This window comes from Pongo pygmaeus, chromosome 5, assembly GCF_028885625.2.
Source record: "Pongo pygmaeus isolate AG05252 chromosome 5, NHGRI_mPonPyg2-v2.0_pri, whole genome shotgun sequence".
Classification (NCBI taxonomy): Eukaryota; Metazoa; Chordata; class Mammalia; order Primates; family Hominidae; genus Pongo; species Pongo pygmaeus.
In genome coordinates, this window is record NC_072378.2 from 130317553 (window position 1) to 130343447 (window position 25895).

The 25895-nt window shown below is 41.2% G+C and overlaps 1 protein-coding gene across 21 annotated transcripts in view; it reads left to right on the plus strand.

Moving 5' to 3' along the window:
* Positions 1-3063: 3063 nt before the first annotated feature.
* Positions 3064-25895, plus strand: part of L3MBTL3 (L3MBTL histone methyl-lysine binding protein 3) — a 123910-nt gene continuing 101078 nt past the window's right edge. The window contains exons 1-3 of one of the 21 annotated variants that reach the window (XM_063666576.1): positions 3064-3568; positions 7124-7202; positions 9881-10007. The gene's annotated coding sequence lies outside the window, so the exon portion shown is untranslated. Of the gene's footprint in view, positions 3569-3747; positions 3859-3963; positions 4142-4266; positions 4368-4427; positions 4622-5169; positions 5568-7123; positions 7203-9880; positions 10008-25895 lie in introns of those variants that run through there. The other 20 variants (XM_063666581.1, XM_054492324.2, XM_063666572.1 and 17 more) reach the window with 20 other exon arrangements.

The following is a 25895-nucleotide window of genomic DNA, read 5'->3' on the forward strand; positions in this document are numbered from 1 at the left end:
AAACGTGAGGTGACATGCCTAATGGTTCCCAGTGGTGGTGGCAGAACTGGATTAGAACACCAGTCTCTTGGACTTCACTCCTGGGCACTTTCAATTTGTGATGGGCTGGCTCATGGAAAACATAATCCTCGAGTTTTTCCAGGACATGAGGGGCCTGTCTTATCAATGCAGGACAAGCATAGTGTTAGGAAAAGGGTGTTAAGTGCTTTTGTTTGTTTGTTTGTTTGTTTTGAGACAGAATTTCACTCTTGTTGCCCAGGCTGGAGTGCAGTGGTGCAATCTCGGCTTACTGCAACCTCTGCCTCCTGGGTTCAAGTGATTCTCCTGCCTCAGCCTCCCAAGTAGCTGGGATTGTAGGCATGCACCACCATGCCCAGATAATTTTGTATCTTTAGTAGAGAGGGGGTTTCACCATGTTGGCTGGGCTGGTCTCGAACTCCTGACCTCAGATGATCCACCTACCTGGGCCTCCTGAAGTGCTGGGATTACAGGCGTGAGCCACCACGTCCGGTGGGAGCTAAGGTTTCTAAAATGAAGTGCATGCAGCATCAACGTTCCAGGATGGAGTACAGTGAGAAGTTTTGAATGACATCCAGGAGGGTGGGGGATGGGGTGATGAGAGGCTTCAAAAATTCTCTGGAGAGTGAGTACAGTGATTTGTAAAATTTTCTATGTAAAATGACTTTAGCTTCAGAATATTTGGGAATGTGGTAACCTGAAATCATTTTGGGGTGGACAAGTTTGGGTATAAACAAATAAATATAAAGAAAAATAAAGGAGTGAGCTCATAGCTGAGTGTGGGATGTCAGGGAAGTTATAGACCTGAACCTGAAGCATGGATTTGGTATTTACATGTGGCAGGGTGGAGGAGGGTGGGATGGGAAGGTGGGAGAGTGGTAGAGGATGATGAGATTAAGTGATGCCGGAAAGAAGGCATTCATCAGGAATCATTAACAAGTGAGTGAATGGCGGAAGGTGGAAGGGATGGCAAAGAAGCCTCTGCTAGTATATTACCATTTAGTGAACAGATGGAGAAAGGTCTGGTAAATAGTACCCATTTACGCAAAGAATAAAATCATGTTACCTAGCTTCTAATAATGTATTTTGCCTCTGTTTTGCATAGTGGCGCCAAAGGATTCTTTGTAGAAAACTTTGACAGCAGCCTTTAAAGTCATTATTCCTACAAGTACTTTCAAAATCTTTACTATCCTGAACCACATCTTGAGAAAAATTGAGATGAGGTTTTAATAATGATCTCCGGAGGAGAAAGAGTGTATCATAGAGAGCCTCAAGTCATCCTTATTTCTGTTAGTGAACCTCTGTCAGTACACTTTCTAGGCAAGCCTTGCTCTTGAAACACTCGGACCTTTACTTCTCTGATTGGTTCATGTTCCCAGACACCTTCTGGGAAGAAGGATGACATCTTGTACCCTGGATATTTGTCCTTCAAGAATCAGCTTAGCCATCACTTCTACTGGAATGCCTTTCCTTATTGCCACTGGTGCTCAACTGTGTTTGCTCTACATCCTCTGCTATAACATTTTCCATATAACATTACTGTAACATAATGCCCAATTTACTACACTGTCTCTCTACCAGGCTGAATTTCTTGTAGCTGGGGCCTAGTTTTGGTCACCTGTTTATCCTCAGCACCTTGCAGAGCACTTAGCACAGGTTGGCCATTAATACACATTTATAGACTGTTGAACCAGTATCTCTGAAAACGTATGTACAACAGAAATATCATCTAGAAATTATCTTGAGAGAAGGAATCTAAAATGGATTTTTCAGAAAGAGGAATCTAAAATTAATTTAGTTTCTATGGGGGCGAGGTCTTAGTTTTGTACATAGCTCATGCCCTTTCTTTCCTTCTCCTCCTGTAGTTTGCCTTTGGCCATTTCACTGCTTATTATTCAAGGGCTAGAGAGAAAAGGAGAGAAGCTGAAATTCAGATCAGTTAATTAAGCTGTTTGGGAACAGCTCTGAAAAGGGTTGAATGTGGTGGGTGAAATCAATAGTGAACTGGTGGTTTGAGATCATCTACAGCTCACACTACCCAGCCTTCTCTACTTCACACCCCTCAGCCAACGGCTGTTCAACGTATGAAGCATTTTATAAGTTCATTTCAGCTTCACAGGATTTGTCCCTTTGTTCTGGAGTACATGTTAAGGCATATGTCCTGATTTTTGGTTTGGAGAATTTGGTCACTACACCAACATTAGATATATCGGGTGGTCTGCTTCTATAGGGTAATTTCATGGTCCTAAGGAAAGAATTTAAGAGTTTATTTTCTGAAACTGGTTCAAGAAACATTCCTTAAGTGAAAAAATTCAATCAAGAATAATATTCCCTACACTGGAGAAGGATTTTTAATATAGAACTTCCATCTGTGATATATTTAAATTCTAGGCCTCAGGCAGCAGTTTCAGAAAAGGGCCTCCTTTACCCTTTATTAGATGCAAAATAAATAGTCTACTCTGGGGATGGGGACTTCCTTTTACCTCCCCACCTCTGCAAAATCTAAGACATGCTTCCCTCATTCCTAAAATCACACATGCTACTTTTTTTTTTTTTCCACACAGCAAACTCTGCTATTGACATCAAAATGTTTATCAAAACTTTAATTACTCGAATTATTTTGTAAGTACTCCTATTCAGTGGAAAAGAAGACGGGTGAAGCTGTCCAAACGGCGGCCTGCAGTCAATGCGCCGAAAGCTGTCAATACTGAAATGTAATACTCTCTTGATCTAGTTTTGACGCTTTAACAAAGACAGGTTTTGCCATTTAGGACCGCTCAGCCATCTTGACTGAATACCTTAAGAGGGTAGTCCTGGACCTGCTTATTGCCAAGGGACTTTCACAGTGTTCTGATAGGCTGTAGGAATCTCAGCCTATCACTCGACAGAGGCCTAACATGTTGGAGCTGTCAATAAAGATTCGCACTTAGGAAGCGGAAAGAAGGCACGAGTTTTATATGCACACTTTCTTTATTATGCATTGTTCCAGCCATCAGAGAGGGAGATTGTACTCTCCCAAAGCTTACAACTTTGTTACTTTTCATGACCTGTAGCATGTATTTAGCCTTTGGGTAGTGTTTGTGCAAGACTAAGGCCCACTCTAATGGCTGAATGCATACATTTCACAGCACATGGTGGATTCGCTGCTCTGAGAATTGCCTTTAAAAAAAGTAAAGTGAAAAATAGACAAAGAAATCTGGAACCTTAGCAGTGTTTCCTATTTGTTTGGACTGTTCTTGAACCAGCTCTGAGGCGGTGACCGGGCTATTGAAAAGATGCACCTGAAACAGGATCTGCGGGCAGCTGCATTTGCCACCCGGCTTTATTGCTGCTTTCCAGCGGCGAAGGCGCAGCAGCAGTAACAGGGAAGCCAGAGCGAGCCTCCCCGGCAGCGGCGGCGGCGGCGGCGGCGGCGGCGGCACCGGCACCAGCGCAGTTTCCCCTCTCCCCAGCCCTGACTCTACGCGCACATGCGCACTGCGCCCGCAGCCCTGGACCATTTGTCAGGACTACTCGTGAGACGGAGAAAAAAAAAAGAGAAAATTTGGGGGTAAGAAGCGTTTGATCGGATCTAATCTCTAATTAATCTGAAGATTTGTCCGTGCAAAAGCCATTCATTTATTTTTCTGGGTGAGGATGAAAGTTAAGAGCCCTATAGAGGGAAGGAAGCGCACCCTCGTCTTGTGAAACAGATCAGGGGAGGGGAGGGACAGAAGGGGTTTCTCCCCCACTTCTCTGCGCCTCTGGGAAAGAGGAGAAAACTTAATCCCGGGGAAAAAAGTGGGCAAGTGACTCGGAAACGGCTGGAGGGGGAGTCTCTGGGCATCTCACTCTGAAGTAGTGAGTGCGAGTGTGAAAGAGGAACAAAAGAGAGAGAAAAGAGAAAGGAAAAAATGGGGGGAGGAGAGACTTGTATTTTTTTCTTTGCGCGCACACGGGGAAGGGTGTGGGGGGCCGTGCGGAAGGGAGCCGGGGCGAGGCGGCCGCGTCGGGCTCAGGCTGGCGCGCAGGCGGCGGGATGCGTGTGGCCCCCTCCCCCGCGCCCCCCGAGCTTGTCACTTTGGTCGCTTTCGTGACACCGGGCGCGGGGTGGGGGAGCGCGGCGGCGCCGGGCTCCGCCGGGGTGCGTGTCCGGGTGGGCGCCGCGGAGCCGCAGCCCAGGCGGCGAGCGCGGCCGCCGAGGCGGGGGGCGCCGGCGGGGGGCGCGGGGGCGGCCGGGGCCGCGGATCGGTGCGGCGGGAGGCGCGAGCCCCGCGCGCCACCCCTGCGGCCCCCTCCGCCCGTGTGGCCTTTGTGCCGGGCGCGCACCGGAGAGCGAGCGAGCGGGCGGGCGAGCGCGAGAAGTACAAGTACGGGAGACCGAGGCAGTGGGAAAAGAGGCCGGGCCACTTTCTCCCCTTTCGGGTTGCGGAGAATGGACTGGTTGAATGTGCAGGCGCGTCTCCCCGGCGTGTGCTGTGTGTGTGCGCGGCGGAAAGGCCTGCCCGACTCCCACCGCGCACACGCACACTCACACGCACGCACACACACGGACCCGCGGCGGGGCTCGGCGGCCGAGAGTTTGCGTGGCTTCCTCGCCGCCTCCCTCTTCCCGACCGAGTGTGTGAGAATTTCATATAGATCAGCTCCAATTTCCGCCATTTTGGGAAAGTTGCACAAAAATAAACCCTCCGGTTTATTTCTGCCCGAGGCAGGAAAGTGCTCTGGGAAGCTAGGCGGCGCGGGCCCGCGGCGGCCGTCCGCGCGGGAGAGGGCGCGGGCCGCGGGCCGGGCCGGGAGCCCGCGCCGTCGCGGCGTTCGCCCCGCGCTGTGCCGCGCCGCGCCGGCCCGGGTGCGGGCGCGGGCGCGGGCGTGTGTCGGGAGGCGGCGGCGGCGGTCGCGGCGGCGGCGGCCGCGCCGGGGCGGCGGGCTTGGGGGGGGAGGGTGGGGGCGGCGCGGGGCTGCTTTTCCTGCAACTTGTTTACGCCTGCCTTATCCTGAGGAGGAAAAGAGGGGTCGGGGCCGGGGCCGGGGCCGCCGCCCGCCTCGCGCCGCGTGCGTGTGCCGTTCCGGAATAATGGGCTTTGCACACTCGCGTCCTGGGCCCCGCGGGCCGTCCTCGCGCCGCGGCGGCGGGGCGGGGGGAAGTAGAGGCCGGCGGGGGTGGGGATCGGGAAGCGCAGGAGCCGAGGCATCCGCCGCGCGCCCCGCGAGCTGGTGGAGTGTGGGGGCCGGCGGGCGGGGAGGAAAACTTGAGAGCCCTGGAAGGGGAGGAGGGCACGGTGGCACCGGCGGGGGGAGGGTGCAACTTTTGGACTGGTGGTAAAACTTTAATTACCTTTAAAGAAAAAAAGGCCCTGCGATTCCCCCCTCCCCCAGTCCCGGTCAAAGCACGGCCCGCAGCGCGACCGTGAGAGAAAGTTTAAAAGCGGGCGGGTTCCTCCCGGGTCCCCGCGGAGGGCTGGGGGCGTCGGTCTGTCCGTCTGCGCTCAGAGGGAGGTGGGGGTAACTAGCCGCTCTCCAGGGCGCGGGGACCGCGGCTCTACCCCACCCTTCCACGGGAGACGGAGGTAAACGTTGCTTCGGTTTCCCTTCTGAGTCCCCCTGCTGCCACCACCCCGCTTCCTTTTCCTCCCTCTCCCCGCCGATTTTTTGAGGGGACCCGAAAAACGGAGTCCCTTTCCTTAGGCAACTTCCTCGGGCGCTGTGAGCACGGCCCTCCCCCTCACCGCCCCCACCCCCAACGCCCCGCATCCCTTGGCCCGCTTCTTCTCCACCTCGGGGCCACCGCCAGAAAAATGCATTCGAGATCATTCAGAGTGCACAGAAACAAAAATAGATTTTTAATTGTTAGGTTAGGGGAAACTGAGATGAGAAATAAGAATTTGGGGTGGGGGGGCGCGGCCGGGGCGAGTGCGTCCAGTTCTCCTTTTGGGTTTCCTAGAGCGTTGTTTGTGATGTCTTTATTGGTTTAGGGAGTCCGAGAGGCTCTGTGCTGGCTATCTCGGTCGCGTGGATTTTTGCGCAAGTTTTTAGAAAAACACTGACTCGAGTAGAGAGCATTTCTCCGGAAAGTTTCAAGTGCAGCAAAATAGCGAACGTGCAAAACTGGCCAAGGGGAGACCTCTAGTGGTTAAACGCGTCTTTTAAGTTCGGAAGGCCGAGAGCAAAGTTTGGCCTTTACTTGTAGCTACGTAGTCCGTTCAGACGTGGAAGTAATTAAAGGACCTGAGCGAGCAGCCAGATGTTGTGTGAAAGGATGCTGATCAGAAATTGAAAGTTTAGTAAATCGAAGCAATGAATTCTGAGGACTCAGACCCTGTAACTTCCATCCTACATGAGTTATATGGGAAAGACACTTTGCTTTTATTCAGGGATTTGAGATTGATCGCTCCCTGAATTGGAAACAATTGTTTGCTTTTGCATTTATTGGTGTCTGTACCTCTGATCAATTTTTAATTAACGAGTCTCAGCTGATGACTTCATTTTGAATGTTAATAAAACTGCTAAGTTGAAATGTGTTTAAAACTTTGAAGAAATGGAAAAGACCTTTAGTTGAGATTTGTCTTTTATGAGCTGTTCATTTTACTGTCTGATAAGTATAAGGTAATTTTATGTAGTTTCTTAGCTGTGGAGTTATGTATAGTCCGAATAAGTCCCTTTTGGTTCTAAGACTGTAATTTTGTTTCACTGAGTACGAAATTATTTCTGAATACTTGTATAATTTGTGATTTAAAGTCCTTAAATATATGGGCAAAAACTTTATGTAATATCTATTGTTTTTCCAGTGTGTTTTCTGTAAAATATCTTTAATTTTAAAGATAAAAGCAGTGAGGGAAATTAAAGTTGACTCAAATGATCTTTGTAACTTTCACCTGCCTGTCATATACAATAGGAGAGACTTTATTGGGTGAATTTAGGACATGGGAATGATACCAATGATTAAAATCCATTTCAACTCATCTACAACCAGCTTATTTTATTTTAATTTACCGAGTGGCATGGTGTAAAATTATGCCTAAGTGATTCAGAATGTAGGCTTCTTAATTGGGGATGGTGGATTTGAAGGTTTCTTTTTGATGACAGTGTTTTGATTTTACCTTTCCTCTCTTTAAACCAATGCTAGAACCCTTAGGAGAAATCTTGAGAGTGGACAGCAATTGTGAAGATCGCCAGAGAGTTCTGTGTTTCATCACCGCCGAAAGGTAAGACCGGCTTGTGGAAATAAATTGCTTGACATACCTGCAAATGTTAAAAAGCTGCATTTGGAGATCAGGAAGCAGAGTATGAGACGGGGTTGGCAGAAAAACATCATTTTGTGGGGCTGCTTTGAATGCATGAATGTATTGACACTAAATGTAATTGTAGTTTGGATGAAACATTAGGAAGTTATGAGATTGTCCTGGATAATCTTTGTATTGCCTTACTTACTAGATTCTTAATTAGCATTTTAGCACCTGTTTTCTACTGAAAGTAAATGTTTTATTCTTTGGAGTTGAAAAAGTGGAAAAACTGGAATAAAATGATTGTAAATTAATAAAAGTGTTACAGTGTTATACAGTGATATGGAAGATTCTGGAACTCTAAATGTCTTGGGGGGGCCAGTGGTAAAATTTTGTGAATGAAATTTTACATTGAGTGCTTTGCGGGTATTTGTCACATAACTTCTATGGCTTAAATCCAAGATGGGCTGACTTGTGCCAAGTGCCATGTTGCAGGGTTATGAGTGAGTTTCCGTGTGTTAGCTTAGACTTGTCAACTTTTGAACATATCTCCACAGGGAATACAGCTGTTGTCTACTAAGATCTCTTTGGTAATTTCGGAGGGTGTTGGCTTCTTTCCAATACTCCAGGACCTTCTTTTAGGGCAAAGGTCATTCTCAGGCAGAGGGGGCAGCCATCTCTGGAGGTAGAACATTTCAGTACATTTGTGCTACTCCAGTGCTTTGTACTATTTATACCTTTTTTTTTCTTCCTTTAATCTTCCCCTCTCCTTTTCTGACTGTTTTCTTGCCCTTTCTGTCTTGAGTAATAAAGGGGTCGCTAAATCTTGTTTGGCAAAAACAAAAGAAAACCAAAATTAGCCTACCTTTTTAAGAGCAGAACTAACAGCCTTCATTGGGCCAGGTGTAATCTAGAAATCAAAATGAGTAATTATTGATAGAAAAATGATTAACGGGAGTTTATTGTCATTTGCTGCTTGTGGATCATTTTGAATTGTATAATTAGCAAAATAAGTGGATCTGGTCCATGTGGATATGCAGCAGAAACAATGGGGCAAGAACAGCTATAGGAAGGTCCTGCAGACAACCAGGGTTCAAGTAGAGTAAAATCTGTTTCCTAAGATGGTGAGTTTCATGTTTAAATGTGCTGAGTTGAAGAGACTGCTTATTTTTCTTTGTCTGGGGAGTCACTGTGTCTGTGGATAGAATGCTAGAATAGGAATCAGAAGACTAAATTTAATAACTAGATACATCACCTTGTATATGTCACTCTACCTCCTTCAGCCTCCATTTCCTCATCTACAGAGTGGGAACAGCAATACTTGCCTTGCATCTTTTGTTAAAAGAATCAAATAAAATCAGATTTTGAGAACCATAAAGAGTTATTCAGATGTATAGTGGTCATATCATTTTACCTTTGTCCAGCTTTGTGAAGGGCTGGAGGTAGATTGTCTAAGTCAGTGATTTAACTCTTGGCTAAAATTTTTAGATTGGTTTCTGATGTGTGTATTGTATGGACTTCTCGGAATATTTCTAGGAGTATATCTTGTCTTGAGAAAAAAGTAGTTTCCCTTGTGTACTATTGGCTCTTTGAGGGAAGAGACCATGCTCTAACATGGTGCGGAATACAAAACCTGAAATTTATTTATCCCAAACTAGTCATTTAATAAGTAGAAGGAGTAAATGAAAGAAATACTTTAAAATGATGCCTAATTGTGAAAATGGTAGGGTGATGAAAGTAGAAGGGTTGGTGTGAGGGGAATTAATGTACTGTAATTAATATTTTAGTTGCATGAGTCTGCTGGGAGATGAGGATGAAAAAATAGGTAACTGGAGTAGTAATGATTTAAACTAACTATAGGGGCCAGAACATGAGTCCTCCGAATGACTGAATTTAGGAAATGTCCAAGTAGGGCTTTTCCTCCTTGTTTTCTAGACCTCTTTGGCTGCAATCTGATTATAGCCAACTATGTAAAATCTAGAATAAAAAAACTGCACGTACTATCTATTATTATTTTTGATTTGATGCTACTGAACCTGACAAAATAAACCCTGACAGGTTTTAGTTTTACTTCATCTCCACTCTTTGGAGATTATCCAATCAATGTTCTAAGAATCCAAAAACCCAATAGGGGTGGAAAAAAGAAGTATATGTTCTGTTTAATTAGTCCCTGAGTAATTGAGAGTTGGTTCTTAAAGAATTTCGACTGGGTTGGTAGTTTATTTTTAAGAATTCCATATTTCAGCCAATGCTGTTTATAGTAGTGCAGTTAGGATGGGGAATTTATGAGAGAACTTACTTTATGTGTTGTGTGGGGTATACCGTTGGCATCCCAAGGATGGATAACTTGAGTGATCCCTGCAGTATTGTTTCTACTAGTTACTTAACCAGTTTTTTTCTGAGCTCTTACAGTGTTGAACACTTAAAAGACGAGATCCTTGCTCTTGAGGAGTTCTAGAGATCCTTACTCCGGGAATAGACATAATGAGCTCTTCTAATAATAGTATAACAGTTGCGCATGGTACCAGTAGGAAAGGATGAGGGCTCTAGCACTCTTTGGAGCTGTTGAACCAGGAAACATGGATTTCTGGGCTAACTGACGCAGGACCATGGCATATCATCCAATACACATAGCACAATATAATGCATTCCTTTTTTAGTGCTTCGCCTTCAGAAATGAGTAAGAAGCCCTTCACCCACTGTCAAGGAATGCCTGAATTGTGTGTCTAGCAAGAGTCTAGCAAGATGAATTGAGGTGATTCTTTCTTCGACCAGTGTGTTCACAAGGTAACTTTCTGGTGAAGATCTACACTATCTTCCACTGTTACCACTTGCCACTACTGAGGGATTTGTTCCTCACAAGGATTTGGGAATGCTTATAGTATAGGTAAAGATAGTGTATTTAGAGAGAACTATTTATATGTTCATATGTGTGCACATTTATATGTGACATCTTGAAGTTCAGCGGATCCATGGAAGATATATTTTCTAAAGGGCTTCATTATCTAACAGGAATATTCTCAGATTATCTCTTTACTGTATTAAATTATTTCATTGATGGTTGTGGATGTAAGTCAATAGTGGGAAATTATGAACAGATTTGTATAGACTGTGGCAGCTATGCAGTGGGTGGATGAAAAGAAGCACCAAGAAAGGGTATCCTTGATATATGACTAAGCTTGATTTATGAAGTAAAATTGGGAAAGACCTTTAGAAAATTCCCATTTGGGAGACAAGATAGTTTGGAGGAATGAACAAGGATCTTTGAGATGAACTTGAGTAAAGTTAAGTTGGGTGATCTTGGATGAGGGAACTTTTCTCATAAACTGTAGTTTCTTTCTGTGTAGACTTGGAATTGATTAGTTGGATGGTGATTATAAGAATGATATGCATATTATATGTAACAGTAAAATGCCTTGTGCATTATTATTCTTTCTCCCATATATACTGTAAATCAGTGTTTTGTGTTCCACCAACAGATACTTATTGAACCTCTATTTTGTGTAAATTACTATTGTGAACTGCTTCACAAAATCAACAATTACAGCAGGGTTGAATGAATGTATGTGTTGGGGCTACAAAGACATCGAGCATCAATCCTTGGGCTCAGTATATTCCTAATCTAGTTGGGGAGATAACCCATACACATACGATGGCAATTAACAAAACAAACCATGGTTAAGTGTGGGTGAATGGTAGATAAATGCTGTAGACACTGTGATGGCATCTCTGGATGTGGTGGTAAATGTGTTCCTGTGATAGGACTCAGCAGATGAGGTTGCTCTTTTTAAAACTCTATGAAGTGTTGATATACAATGTTAAGTGCAGTTGTATATCGAGTGCCTTCTGAAGATCAAGCATTAAGCTAGATGCTTTGTATTTATTTATTCATCCAAAAAATACTTTGAGTGCTTTCTGCATGCCCAGGTACTATTGTAGGCACTGACTGTTACCTCTCATACTTTCACTAACTTTGAGCACTGGATATTATTTTTTGTCTTTTAGAGCAAACTGGTGCTCAGAGTTACTTAGTAACTTGTTCATACCATGCAGTTTGAAAGGGGTGGAATCAGGGAAAATGATACTGGCATATGATTGATGTGTCTTTAGGTTTTTGATTTTCAAAATAGTAACACATAGAATATTTTAAAAACAACACATTTCCAGATTAATGTATGTGCTCTTTTACATTGGTTTACTAAGATGAGCAATAATGAACAGGTATAAGAAAAATAGATGGGAAGAAAAATTGGCTTTACTTTCTTCTTTTTTTTTTCTTTTTAAAACCAAGAATTGAGAAAAGACCAATCATTGAATTATTCTGAAAAGAACACCTTGGTCTAGCCCATGGCCTTGAAATGATCACAAATTGTTGATAAAACATTACTCAGAATAGGCTTGGGAATCACTGGGCTTACTTATATAAAGATTTCATTTGTTCTCTGTAGGAAGAAACCCAATAAGGTAGTAGGACTAGTTATGAAAAATGTATATATAAAGCATCAATCAATGAAAGAATGGGACCTGAATCTACCAACGCAGGCTCAGTAGGTTATGAAATTTACTCTAAAGCCAGGATTGTAAAAGGAAAGAAGAAAATTAAGAGAGACAATGGTGGGGAGAAAATGGAGGGGTGGTGTGGTAGAAATGTGTCCTAGAATCAAAGCAAAAGATGAAAACAGGGAATATGACTAAGATCCTGAGCAAGAGTGCTATAATTACTGGCGTTATACACTGTAACCAAAAGAGTATGTCCCATGTTTGCAAAATGAGGTGAAGAGTCTATTTTGACTCATCGGGTGGTTTTGTATTGCAATGAGAATTATATCTCTCTGTTATATGAGTTACGGTGGATCAAGCAGTTCTTCAGTTTGACTTAGAAGGATGCCATTGTAGGCATTGATTACAAGGTAATGGGCTCTTTCTCTTTTGTTGAAGTTCTATTTAAAACATTTTGTGAGCATATGCTATGTACTAGACCTTTTAAAGGCTGGACCATAGCTTTATATTACAAAAATTTTGTGGAATTAAGCTAGTTTAGTTACTAGAACATTTTGGTTATGATTGCTTAGGCACCAAAATCAGTTGATTATTTTTCTCCATCCATTACACTGTTGAACCCTGAACAGTGAATTGAAATTCCTAGGTGGTCAATCTGGTCTGGTTGTTAAATGATCTTAGTAATTCACCGTATTGGTTTGTGGTCTAATTGGGTGGACTTAGGGCTTAGCTGTTCAGTCTATTGATGAGGAGGTTGGCTACAAATGGTTATCAAGATAAGCCTGTAGACTTCTGTGAAAGAAAAAAAATCTAGCCAAATCTAATTCATTACATGCAAAAGAGAAATCAAGTGTAAATCTTTTAATTTTAGCTTTATGTTCTATAAAAATATGAAGCAAAATAAGAAAAAAGATACTACTTTTAGCATTAAAAATTATGAAGTAAAATGAAAAAGAACAAGAGAGTACTTTTAGTTTTTCTTTTAAAATTTTAGTTCATGCATATTTAGCATATGCATAGAAATATCTGTGTCAGGTTCTTGTTCTTTTTATGGCCCTTGAATCCCTCTAATGGGTGTACAATTTCTATTATTACCCTTCTAGTATAGTATGTTGATGATATGCTAGCACTTTAAAAAATATGTCTGACTCAAATTGAGATATAGTCTGTACGTTGAACATGAATTTAAAATAAAAGCATTTAATGAGAGTCTATTAAATATGCCATAGGCCCGTTAATGTCAGTTTGTGATTTCACTTTCTGTGTACCTTTTTTTTTTCTTGAAAGGCATTTTTCATTTTCTGTTCCTTCTTTAGAGGAAGTAAGTAGGTTAGGCCACAGAATCTCAAATAATTCGTCCTTCTTACAGTAACACAGAAGGGCAGGAAGTTGAGATTTTGTAAAGGTTGCCTTTGGTGATTACCCTTTGCATATGATCTCCGTGGCAGACAAGGTAGCAAATCAGAGAGACCATTGCGACATTATAAATAGGATCGTTCACATTAAAATATGACTAGCAGATAAAGGGACAGTGTTTTTTGAGAAAATATCAATAAGATGGAACCGCTGTAATGACTGATTTCATGTTTAAAGGCAGCAAAGGCAGCATGGATTAGTTCACACTCAGGTGTCTCCTCTGCAGGGATGGATGAGAACAGAAGACCCAGCTTCTCAAGGATTTGTTCTTGATGCTGCTAAGATTTCAGTTCTCACATTGAAATAATGATCTAGAGTTTTTCCTGCCTAAAATCTATGAACTTAGGTCCTTAGGGCAGATTTCACATCTCTGCACAACAGACCTTAATTCCAATATGTGTGTGATTCAGAGTTCTTATCAGGCAGGATGAGTAGAATATCAAAGCTGGTCTCTGTCATGCTTGATTTGAAAGGAATATTTTTCTTCGTAGCAATGTGTGTTTGTTGAGAGATGCTTCAAGTGTGAGTTTAGATTTTTCTCTTATCCTTATTGAATAAGTCTGTTCAAGAGGTTTGAATTTAACTTCTTTTGATGTGTTCTCCACTGACACTTATATAAGGAGAGTTTCTTGGAGTGGTGATGTTATGCTTCTGCCAAAGAGGTAAACAAATACTTAGCAGCCTAGTTATTAGAATTTTCACTGGAGAATATGAGCTAGATGGACAGATGATGGTCTTTCTCTGATTTTTCCTCTCCCCAAGCCCCTTCCATTCCCCTCCAGTAGTGTATTGTATTTTCCTCTTCTCTTTTATTGATTCATTTGGTAAGTTTTATCAATACCTACTATGGATATTCATAAGAGATAACAAAATGGGTAAATCAAGGTCTCTCTGCTTCAAAACCTCCTGTAAGTAGATGATCAAGATACAATGTCATAAACATTATAATCAGTGTATAGATTCTGTCCTCCCAGCCCCACTTATGTCCTGGTCCTGGCATCTTACTTGCACATACATACTCCAGTGCTCCTATAGAGAAACACTCCCACTGTAGCCCCTTTGGGGATGATGACCCAGAGCTTTCTTCTCTCTTTTTCGTACTGGCCTCTTGCTTTAATCTCTCACAGCACTTTCTGTTTGCCTCTATACCAGCTCTCTTGAAAGCAGGTCCTGGAACCACATTTGGTACGTGAGGACGTTTTTATGCCTCCTCAGCAAAAACGTCACAGTAAGGTTGCCAATGGCCTAGTCTCAAGTAGTTTCTCAGAAATTATGTCCTTTTTATTTTGTTGGCAGTTAAATTTTTTTTTCTTTATAAGAACTTGGTAAAACTAACAGCTATTGACCTTACATCAGTCTCCCAAATTCACTTTGAAATCTACTTGTCCATGAAATCTGAGTCGTATCATTGTTTTTGACTGCCCTGCTGCCCACCTTCCCTGTCCTCATCTCTGGACTCCTGAGAAATTAAATAGGCCTTTTTTGATGTAAAGGTATTGGCCTTTGCACAGTTTTCATTCTTCTGCCCTGTGAGACTTCAGAGATCTGATAAACTGGTTCTTGGAGGGCATGTGGACCCTGGAGAGCCCCTCCCCTCCCCTCCCCTCCCCTGCCCTCCCCTCCCCTCCCCTGCCCTCCTCTTTTTGAGACAGAGTCTCACTGTGTCACCCAGGCTGGAGTGCAGTGGGTGGTACAATCTTGGTTCACTGCAACCTCTGCCTCCTGGGTTCAAGCGATTCTCGTGCTTCAGCATCTGGAGTAGCTGGGACTAGAGGCATGCACCACCACGCCCAATTAATTTTTGTATTTTCAGTCACCACCACACCCAGCTAATTTTTGTATTTTCAGTAGAGATAGGGTTTCCCCATGTTGGCCAGACTGGTCTTGAACTCCTGACCATTTTTGGTTCGCCTGCCTCGGTCTCTCAAAGTGCTGGGATTACAGAAGTGAGCCACCTCTCCCGGCCGCTTGTCTTTTCTTTAGAATAACTGTAACTTTTATATACCAAGCATTCACTGTGTGCAAAGCACTCTAGTGTACATAATTTTTTTTTTTAAAGTTTTTACACCCCTATGGGGAAGATATACCTAACCCATTTTACAGATGAAGGAGCTAAAGCTCAAGAAAGGTTAGGTACCCTGGCTAAGATTATACAGCTAGTAAATTGTGAAGCTAAGATTTAAACCCGGCCGGGTGCGGTGGCTCACGCCTGTAATCCCAGCACTTTGGGAGGCTGAGGTGGGCAGATCATGAGGTCAGGAGATTGAGACCATCCTGGCTAACACAGTGAAACCCCGTCTCTACTAAACAAAATACAAAAAATTAGCCGGGCATGGTGGTGGGTGCCTGTAGTCCCAGCTACTCGGGAGGCTGAGGCAGGAGAATGGCGTGAACCTGGGAGGCAGAGCTTGCAGTGAGCCGACATCTCGCCCCTGCATTCTAGCCTGGGCGACAGAGCGAGACTCTATCTTTAAAAAAAAAAAAAAAAAAAAAAGATTTAAACCCAGGCACTGGGGCTCCAAAGCCTTTGCTTTCCACTGTTACATTAAGTTGTCTTCTAGGTTGACTAAAATACAATGTGTTGGCAACTGTCTTGGAAGGTAAAATCTGTTTCTTAGCTGGGTGACCTCAATTTTCTCATCTGTGAAATGAAGATGATAATGTTTATCAGTCTTAAAAAAGTAGTTATGAGGGTCAAATAGGCTGGTATTGATAATATCCTTTAAAATGACAAAGCATTGAAGAAATTCTTGTGCCCCACCATGTTTGTTTCCCTTTCATGTTTGTTAGGCTTATGGGCTTTGTATGATTACCCCATGTGACCTTGTATTTGTGGATACATGAGTCCCTCCGTTAATGGCTGTGTATTTCTCTGGTGTCGTGGGGGTAAAAGAAGGTCATCACAAACTACATCTGAGAGCTGTAGGGAGGTCTTAGGAGACAGGGGCCATACCTTTCTCAGAATCACTTTCTCAAGTCTGGACTTAAAGGACTTATAAGTCCTGAGGATCTTCCCTGGTATTAGACACTATACCAACAAGCAGGTTCAGACTGGGAGCTAGGTTAGAAGGTAGCATCCTTGTAGTTGAATCCAACCTGAAAATGAATAAACTCTATCCCCTAAAACACTACCTTACTTTCATGTTATTTTCTGAATTTATTTTGTATAGCTCAGTGCCTTCCAAATGAGGGATTCCATGGAACTTGATGTGATGTGATAATAGTGCCAAGGCTGAGTAACTCTGGGAAGCTTTGGCTGGGACAGCACTCCACAGATGGTTGCACATTGATGTGCCCTGGACATCTCCCAAAGACGCTAGGGTATTAGACACCTCTTTTACCACAAACCCCTTTATCAGGGGACATGAATAAATGGTCTCGTAAAAGTTGTGTTTTGGGGAGCAGACTTTGCGGAATGTTGCCCTAGCCTTTAGTCTTGTTTAAGTGCAATCAGACCAGCATGGTGACCATTCATTAGGCTCCTCCAAGGACAGGGTATCCTCTGGAAAGAGGACCGAGCTTCAGGTCCAGTACCTTCCTCATGTGACTAAGCCTTCACTGTTACTTCAGATGTGTTGCTTTATAAAGAAATTGGCAGTCTTTTCTGGTGCCATGTAAATATGAGGAATTATTACTATAAAAATAAATATTACTATTATAGTAATAGTAATACTAATTTTTACTAATAGTAAAAATTACTATTAAAATAAAAATAACATATCTACTTTTCTTTTTTTTGAGATAGAACTTCACTGTGTTGCCTAGGCTGGAGTACAGTGATGTGATCATAGCTCACTGAAGCCTGAAACTCCTGGGCTCAAAGCGATCCCACCTGCTCTGCCTCCTGAGTAGCTGAGACCACAGGTGTGCAACACCATGCCCGGCTGATTTTTGCATTTTCTTGTAGGTGTGGGGTCTCACTATGTTGCCCAAGCTGGTCTTGAACTCCTGGCCTCAGGCGATCCTCCTGCCTCAGCCTCCCAAAGTGCTGAAAGTGCAGGTGCGAACCACCACACCTGATCATATCTGCTTTTTAGGTAGTGATCTTCACACCTTGTGACAAAGGTTTGAGCACAGATGGTTTACTATCGTAGATGTTATTCAAATAAAATGAATTTTTTAAAAAACCTAGAGTAGCGTCTGCTGTTGTGTGTCTGTAGTCCCAGCTGCTCTAGAGGCTGAGGCGGGAGGAGTGTTTGAGCCCGGGTGGTTGAGGCTGTAGTAAGCTGTTTGTGCTGTTGTACCCCAGCCTGGAAAACAGAATGAGATCCTGTCTCTATGAATAAATAAGCAAGACATTGCCTAATTTTTTTTTAAGGTCACTGAGTGACTTTCATGAATTTGAATAATTGTTAAACCAGATAATTATAACAAGAAGCTAACATTTTATTGACTGGTTTACTATCTGGTAAGTACTATGCTGTGGTATTATCTGGCCTATCTCATCTGTCTTCACCATTACTAAATGAATTTTGAAAAAAGGTTCTGTTATTCTTTACGTTTTACACATGGGGAAATTGAGACTTTAAGAGATCAGGCTGGGTGTGGTGGCTCACACCTGTAATTCCTGCACTTTGGGAGGCCAAGGTGGAAGAATCGCGTGAGGCCTGCAGCTTGAGACCACCCTGGGCAACATAGTGAGACCCCCATCTCTACAAAAAATTTAAAACATTAGCCAGCTGTGGTGGTGTGCACCTGTAGTGCTGGCTCCTTGGCAGGCTAAGGTGGTAGGACCGCTTGAGCCCAGGAGGTTGAGGCTGCCGTGATCCATGATTGCACCACTGCACTCTAGCATGGGCAACAGAGCAAGACCCTGTCTCAAAAACACGCAAAACATGAGAGATTGATTTGTTGGAAGTCATGGAGTGGGTAATTGTCAAACTTTGGAAAGTGATACGAAGAGGAGGAAAAGAAGGAAGTAGTTGAGGGAAGGGTAAGGGATGGAAAGAGGAACTGTAAGAGTAGGGCAAATCTTGAGGATAATCAATGAAGCATTTGGTTTGCGCTTATGAAAGGATGACGGGAGCTGGGTGAGTGGGGTGGGGAGGCTCAAAGCAGTTTTATATGCCACATTCATAAGGTGATTAGCAGTGGGGAGACTCCTTGGAGATGATGTTACTGAAAAATGATGTTTAGGAGTTTTGAGTATGTCATTCTGCACCAAGTTCGACAGTTAACGGTTAATGACTGAAGATGATTTCTGTAAAGTAAACAGAAAATCATCTTGAATTGATGGTGTTATATAGTAGGCATCATAGCAACAAGGTGTTGGATTCTACAGTGGAGGTTGGCTTCTCTCATTGCTGTCTTCATCTTCTGCATAGTTGTCATTTTTATTTGGTTCATAGTAATGATTTTAGGGTTAGTATTCCTGACACCCTGTTTACAAAAGATACACTGCCCTTTTTTAACCAAAAACTGGCAAGTTTAGTTCCTCGACACCAGGCGCTGATCTCAGGCCTGTTTTCTGAATGACAGAATTTGAATCTGATTCTCAGATGCTGCTTTTAAGGTAATGTTTACCCTCATTTTACAACTACTCTTAACTCATAACCATAGTATTTCTATACCTTATTTTTGAAAAATGTACTTGTTAACTATGAAGCTATAAAATGCAGCTCTTAAGAAAAAGCAACTGTAAAATTATTAAAACTATTTAACTGGTCTTGATGAATATTAACTAGCCATTCTTTTAAAGACAATATTTAGAGAACAGTGGTTTGACCAGGAATGGTCGAGCTACAGTCAGTACCCTTTCTCAGTAATCCTAATTTCTTCCCTTATCTGCAGGTGCAGACTTTTGGGTTATAGGCAGGGCCCACTCTTTTGCTTTGTGCTGTGCGCCTCCTAGGTTATGCTGCTTATATCTCAGAGTACTGGTATCTTCCCTTCATCTCAGCCCCAGGCAGCCTCTTTATTTTGAATATGCTGCAGGAACCCAGCTCGTAGGAGTCCCTGCTCCTCACTCTGAGCCTCTGTTTTATCCACTCCTGGCAGATAGGAGCAAAGAAGTTGTAGGAAGGAAAGATTATGAAGGACACACAAACTGTTTATCTCTAGTCAAAATGAGATACAGTAGATTCTTGACATTTGTGAGGTCAATGTCCGCAGCCAGTCACGATTCTCAACTTGAAAAAAAATCATTTTAGCACATAATTCCTTCCGTAAAATTGCTAAAGTAGAATTGGAAAATTTAAATGATCTCTCTAGACCCCTATCTACTTATCTCACTTGATGACTGATTTTTTTACTGTCTGGAGTACTTATTGAAACAAATTCACACATCTTTTCTACTTATTTCCTTTTGGAGCATTTGGTAGTTTTGTTCACACAATGTGTCTGAGTCATCATTGCATTTGACATTTCAGTCTTTAATTTATCTGAAACTTCTGTTTTGTGGCTAGCCTATCGCTTTCATAAACATCCCCATATTCCCTTCATTCTGTCATCAACACTAGACTCAACTAGCAGTTAATTTTGTTTCATTTCTTAAAAAGAAACAGTTTTTATCACTTTATTTACAGTGTTCATAGCACTGAGACTAAGCGCTATGACTAAGAGCATGCCTGGGCCTCGGCCAGGCTGGACAACTTGCCCTTGCCCCAGCTTTATGGCATGTGTGATTCAGAATCATGTCTCTGCAAAATGACAAATGACTAAATGTCACAGCAACTTCACGTGTCACTCAGGAATGGTAGGAACCGTAAATACATAGTCTGCGAATGCATACCTGAGTTGTGGAGGAGTGAACCCTACACCTCCTCCTCTCATCCATCTGTTGAGCTGATGAATGTGCATGTATAGTTAACGAGTACTAGTTAAGTTACCGGAGAGCTTCGCGGAAATGGATTTTCCTTCGTGACGTCTATGCTGTAGTTTCAGTTGTTGGCATTAATAACAAATATTTTCATGGGAAGACATGCCTTTTATAATACACACTTTTAAATAAACATGAAACCGGATTTAAAAACTCATTTTTATTCGTTAAAAAAAATTACTTAAACATTCAACAGATACAAAAAAGTATACAGAAAGAAGGCTCGCCACCATCAATATATGAGTGGTCTGCTTCCTCATGGGGGTTTTTGAATATAAGATATTAACTAGTTTAATCACCACCTGATGTAAGTGGTACATGGTAGACTGGGGCTGCCAGGGATTTATTTACATGAGAGAGTGAGGAGGTTCATCCAGCAGGTAGAATATCTCAAGGGAGAGTCAGGTTTCACAACTTTGGTTTGGAGATGAGGAGTGGTGTAGGAGAGAGATAGGAGGTAATTCTGAGGAAAGTGTCATATGTCATTTAGTCTGTTCTCCAGCCCTTTTGTTGGAGGCTGAGGGAAAGAACATTGTAATAAAAGCAAATTGTTTCAGAAAGCAGGGACTTTCAGAGTGCAATACTTTTGCAATAGTGCCAGCAGTAATGGTCTGGGTCTTCAGTAGTCATCAGCTCCTTGACATGACATCCACAGTGGGCAGTGGTAGCAGCATGCTGGGCATCAATGCCTTTGGTTGCAGCCATGGTCGGCCATGACATTACGTATTAGTGGGAATCAGAAGCATTTGGTGGACATCTGAACTCCAAACTTATCTCTTATGACATTAGTAGTGGCTGGAGACCAATAGAAGTTAGAGGAGATGAGGAGGAAAAAGCCGAATCTTGTCTGGTAGCACAGAGGACCCATCAGGGTGTACTTTCAGGATACTTCCTTGGGAAATCTCAGCACCATTTACCAAAAAAAAATTGTGATGGGGTTTTCTGCAGAAGGGGAAATACTGTTGGTGACTTGCATTGTGACTCTCTTACCTACCTGTTTTGTGTGTGTGTGTGTGTGTGTGTGGCCTGTGGAATACAGGTGGATTGTGATGTAGCACCAGGTGATACCTACAAGAACAAAACACAAGAGCATTTCTAAGTACTGAAAAAATTTACCGAGTCTCAGGAACACGAATTGTTGAAGGGAAAGGACTTTGTATGTTTGTGTGCAAGTATACACATTTACAGAGGGTGACAACAAGGGAGGAAGACTTGGGGTGACTTAGAAGCAGCTTTTCTTAAAATAATATTGGTTCCTGGCTGTTCTGCCTCATTAATAGATGGTGGAAAAACAATCTGTTGTAGCCATTCAGTCTTCTTGTAATAATGAAAGTACCCATAGGCTTCAAAATTAGATGATAGGAAAGACAACATAGTAAATATTTTTATGCTATAATATTGTATACAGAATCTCTACAAACCTTAGAATGAAAATATGGGTGAAAACTATTTTTACAAATGTTAGATATCTGTTTTCAGGCAGAGTACATTGTGTATCATTACTACTGTTTCATACAGCAAAGGCATATTCTGAGTATTTCTTAAAACATAGTGAACATTTACTGCAGGTTATGTACAGTGCTAGCTTTTAGATATCTGCTACTTTCTATTCCTCCTGTCAGACAGGATTTTGCTGCTGTGAATTTTATACATATATGGTTTTTAGGTAGGAAAAGACTAAAAATCTATTTGTGGCGTCTGCATGTCTTACTGACATTTTGTTAGTAAGCATGTACTTTGAAGGTACTTTATCAGATACATGTTGCACTGATGTGGACTTGGTATTTATATTAAGAACTTTGGCCCTAATAAACTAGTTTTGTCATGTTCTGAGGTGTACCATATTCTGGTGAAAGTAGATTTTGCCAGATTTTCAGAGGAGAACACAGCTCTATAAAGATTAAACAATGGTTAACAAAGAAAGCTCACTGTTGGAAACAGTCTGACCTGGGTTCAAATGCTGGCCATGCTACTGGCTGTGGTTTTGGTTGAGTTACCAAATCTTTTTGCACCTCAGTTTCTTCAGTGTAGACTAGAGGGATGATAAAATCCCTGTTTTTCTGAAAAAGAAATAATTTTTGAAATAATATATGTAAATTGCTACTTTGAATCCTTTTCTGAAAGAAAGAAAGATTGAATCAAACTTACAAAAGTATGTATTGTGCCTGACACTTAGTATCTGGTGAATAAATGCTATTATCAAATGCTATTATATTTATGGAGACTGTAATAACCAGGATAGTCACAGCTGACAATTTTATACTATAAGATAATTTCACTAAATTTCCTTAAAGTACTTGCCAAAGAAAATAATGGAAATGGTTATCTAGAGATTTTACCAGAAAAAACAGTAAAACTTTTTTTATTAAAGGATCACTCAGATATTACCAAGTTTATCCACCAGGGGGAAGATATTCTATCGCTCTACTATCAAAAAAAAAGATACCACTCTTAAACATCACTTTATAGGCAGTTGACATCATTGTTGGTTGTTACCTGTTTAGTGAGAGAGAAGTCATACTAAGTCTTAATTCATTTCATATTTCTATTATTGATTAGATTAATTCTTTCTCAGCCCTTTACATCCTAGGTCCTGTTTTGAGGCTGCAATCTTAATGGTAGTGAAATCTGATTTAAAAAGAATTACTTTTAATTGATGCATAATAATTGTACACATTAATGGTACACGTGATATTTTGATACATGCATACCATGTGTAATGATCCAGTCAAGGTAATTGGGATATCCTTCACTTCAAATACTTATCATTTCATTGCTTTAGGAATATTCAAAATCCAATCTTCTGACTCTTTTGAAATATACAGTAAATTATTTTTAACTATATTCATCCCCTGTGCTATAGAATACTATAACTTATTTATCCTATTTAACTGCAGTTTTATACCAGTTAATCAACCTTTGTCTATTCCCTCCCTCCCGCCCCCTTCCCAGCCTCTAGTAACCACTGTTCTATTTTCTGCTTCTATGAGACTTTTTTAGCTCTCACATATGAATGAGAACATGTGATATTTGTCTTTCTGAGCCTACCTTCTTTTACTTAACATAATGTCCTTCAGGCTCATCCATGCTGTCACAAATGACAGATTTCATTCTTATTTATGGTTGAATATTCCTGTGTGTGTATAAACCACATTTTTAAATCCATTCGTCCACTCACGGACACTTAGGTTGATTCCATATCTTGGCTCTAGAGAATAGTGCTGCAATAAACATGGGAGTGCAGATACCTGATATACTGATTTCCTTTCCTTTGGATGTGTACCCTGTAGTGGGATCACTGGATCATATGGTATTTCTGTCTTTAATTTTTTTGAGGATCCTCCATACTGTTTTCTATAATGGCCATACTACTCTATATTCCCACTAAGAAGATGCAGGAGCTCAACTTTCTCTGCATCCTCACCTGCATTTGTTCTTTTACATTTTTCATAATTGCCATTTTAATTGGGGTAAGATGATATCTCCTTGTGGTTTTAATTTGTATTTGTCTGATGATTAGTGATTCTGAGCATTTTTTTAATGTACCTGTTGGCCATTTCTATGTCCTCTTTTGAGAAATATCTATGTAGATCATTTCCCCATTTTCAAATTGGATTATTTGCTTTTTTGCTGCTGAGTTGTTTGAGCTTCTTATATAATCTGGATATTAATCCCTTGTCAGTTGGATAGTTTGGAAATATCTTTTCCCACTTTGTAGGTTTTCTCTTAACTATGTTGATTGTTTCCATTGCTGTGCAGAATCTTTTTAGTTTCATATAATCCCAGTTGTCTATGTTTGCTTTTGTGGCTTGTGCTTTTGAGGTCTGTAAAATCTGATTCTTCTTCAAATTTAGATTGTGTAAGTTTTGAAATGATCAGAAATAGGCTTAATAATATGTCTAATATTTGATGTTTTCTCTACTTAAGGGGGAAAACAGAAGAAAAAGTATTGAAGCATCTAGTAAATTCCAGCAGAAATTAGCTATAATTAAAAGAAACAGAAGTTTTTTTTTCCTGTTAACTATTTAAAAGTGAATGTATATTGTATATGTAAGGAGACTGCACTTTTAAAAATCTTGAATTTTTGAACAAAATTTTCAAGCATATACAAAACTAGGATGTAGTAGAATAAACTATCATGGACCCTTCACACGTCTTGACAATTGCCAACACATTGCCAATCTTATTACTTCATCCCCTTATTAATTTACAGCAAATTTCTCACATTACATCATTTCATCTATTCATTTCAATTTGTACCTGTAAAATATAAGGAACAACTCCTCTTTTAAAAGTACATGTTGTCATCATTTCGCTTAAAAAAAAGCAACATTATTTCTTTGATATCATAAAATATCCAATTTGGCATTCATACTTTCCTTCCTAATAATCTTTTGTTTAAATCAGGGTCTACGGATTATCTATCAATTACAATATTGTGATTGGTTGATATGTTTCTTAAATCCCTTTTCATCTAAATTTCATATTTCTTTGCTCATCTTTTTTTGTAGTTTACAGTATTGGCTTTCAGACTTTTTGGTCTCAAGTTCCTTTTCACTTCTAAAAATGGTTGAAAGCTCAAAGAGGTATTGTTTTTATAGTTTATATTATATATTTGCTATATTAGAAATAGTTTAAACTATTTAAAAATAACAGTAAAACCAGTACATGATCGTATATATAAGCATAATTTTTATGAAATATAATCACAGTTTCAAGAAATGGCATTTTTTAAACATTTTTGCAAATCTCTTTAATGTCTAATTTAATTGAAGATAGCTGGATATCTGCTTCTGCATTCTTGTTGCATTGGGTTGTTTTGCTTGAAGTATATGAAGAGAATCTGGTTTCATGCATGTATGAGGTTAGAAAAGGAAGGAGTATTTAGTAGCCTTTTCATTTAATAGTGAACATTCTTAGTTACCACACTAAAACTTGACAGGTGGTGGTAGTTTCTTAAAGATTGTTTGCAGTGTGCAGTTTGAAACCTTACCAATGAATCTTATCAATTATGAATCATAATCTGTTACATTAAAATCTGTTGGGGCTAGGTGCAGTGGCTCATGCCTGTAATCCCAGCACTTTGGGAGGCCGAGGCAGGCAGATCACTTGAGGTCAGGAGTTCAAGACCAGCCTGGCCAACATGGTGAAACCCTGTCTCTACTAAAAATACAAAAAATTAGTCAGGTGTGGTGGTGGGCGCCTGTAATCCCAGCTACTGAGGAGGCTGAGGCAGGAGAATTGCTTGAACCCAGGAGGGAGAGGTTGCAGTGAGCCTAGATCATGCCATTGTCCTCTCCAGCCTGGACGGCAAGAGCGAAACTCTGTCTCAAAAAAAAAAAAAAAAAAAAAAAAAATCTGTTGGTCCATCTTGCACTTTAAATGGATCGTTTACCTATGCATAATTTTGTACCATCATGTGTTGGTCATTTTGAAAATTTTGCTTAACTGAGTTAGGCAGATCTCCCAAGTGTTGACATATTTCATTATGAAATATTTTAAACATCACATCCATTACTATCACCACCCATCCACTGCCTTAGGAAAGTCTTTAGCCATCTGGAAGCTGGCAAGCTCATGGTGATGCTTTTAAGTGTTACAAAATCCTGATTTTTCTCTTGAAGGTTCAAATTTAAGTGGTAGCTACAAATACTGTTAGTGTTTTCTTTCATGTGACAGGCCCACTTCATTGATTTTCGACAAAATATTTACCAGATATCCAAACTCGAATAAACATAGCTTGTTAAGTGAAAAAGGCATTCCGTTAAAAACCAGGAGCTTGCATCCATGGTACTTTGGCGTGTCAAAGTACTTCCCATTTCATCACACAATATTAAAAAGATGTATATTCAGATATCAAGACTTAATAACATTTATTATTTTTACTTCATCAATAATGGTCTTTAGTGAAATTGACATTTATTTACTGTGCATGTATGGTG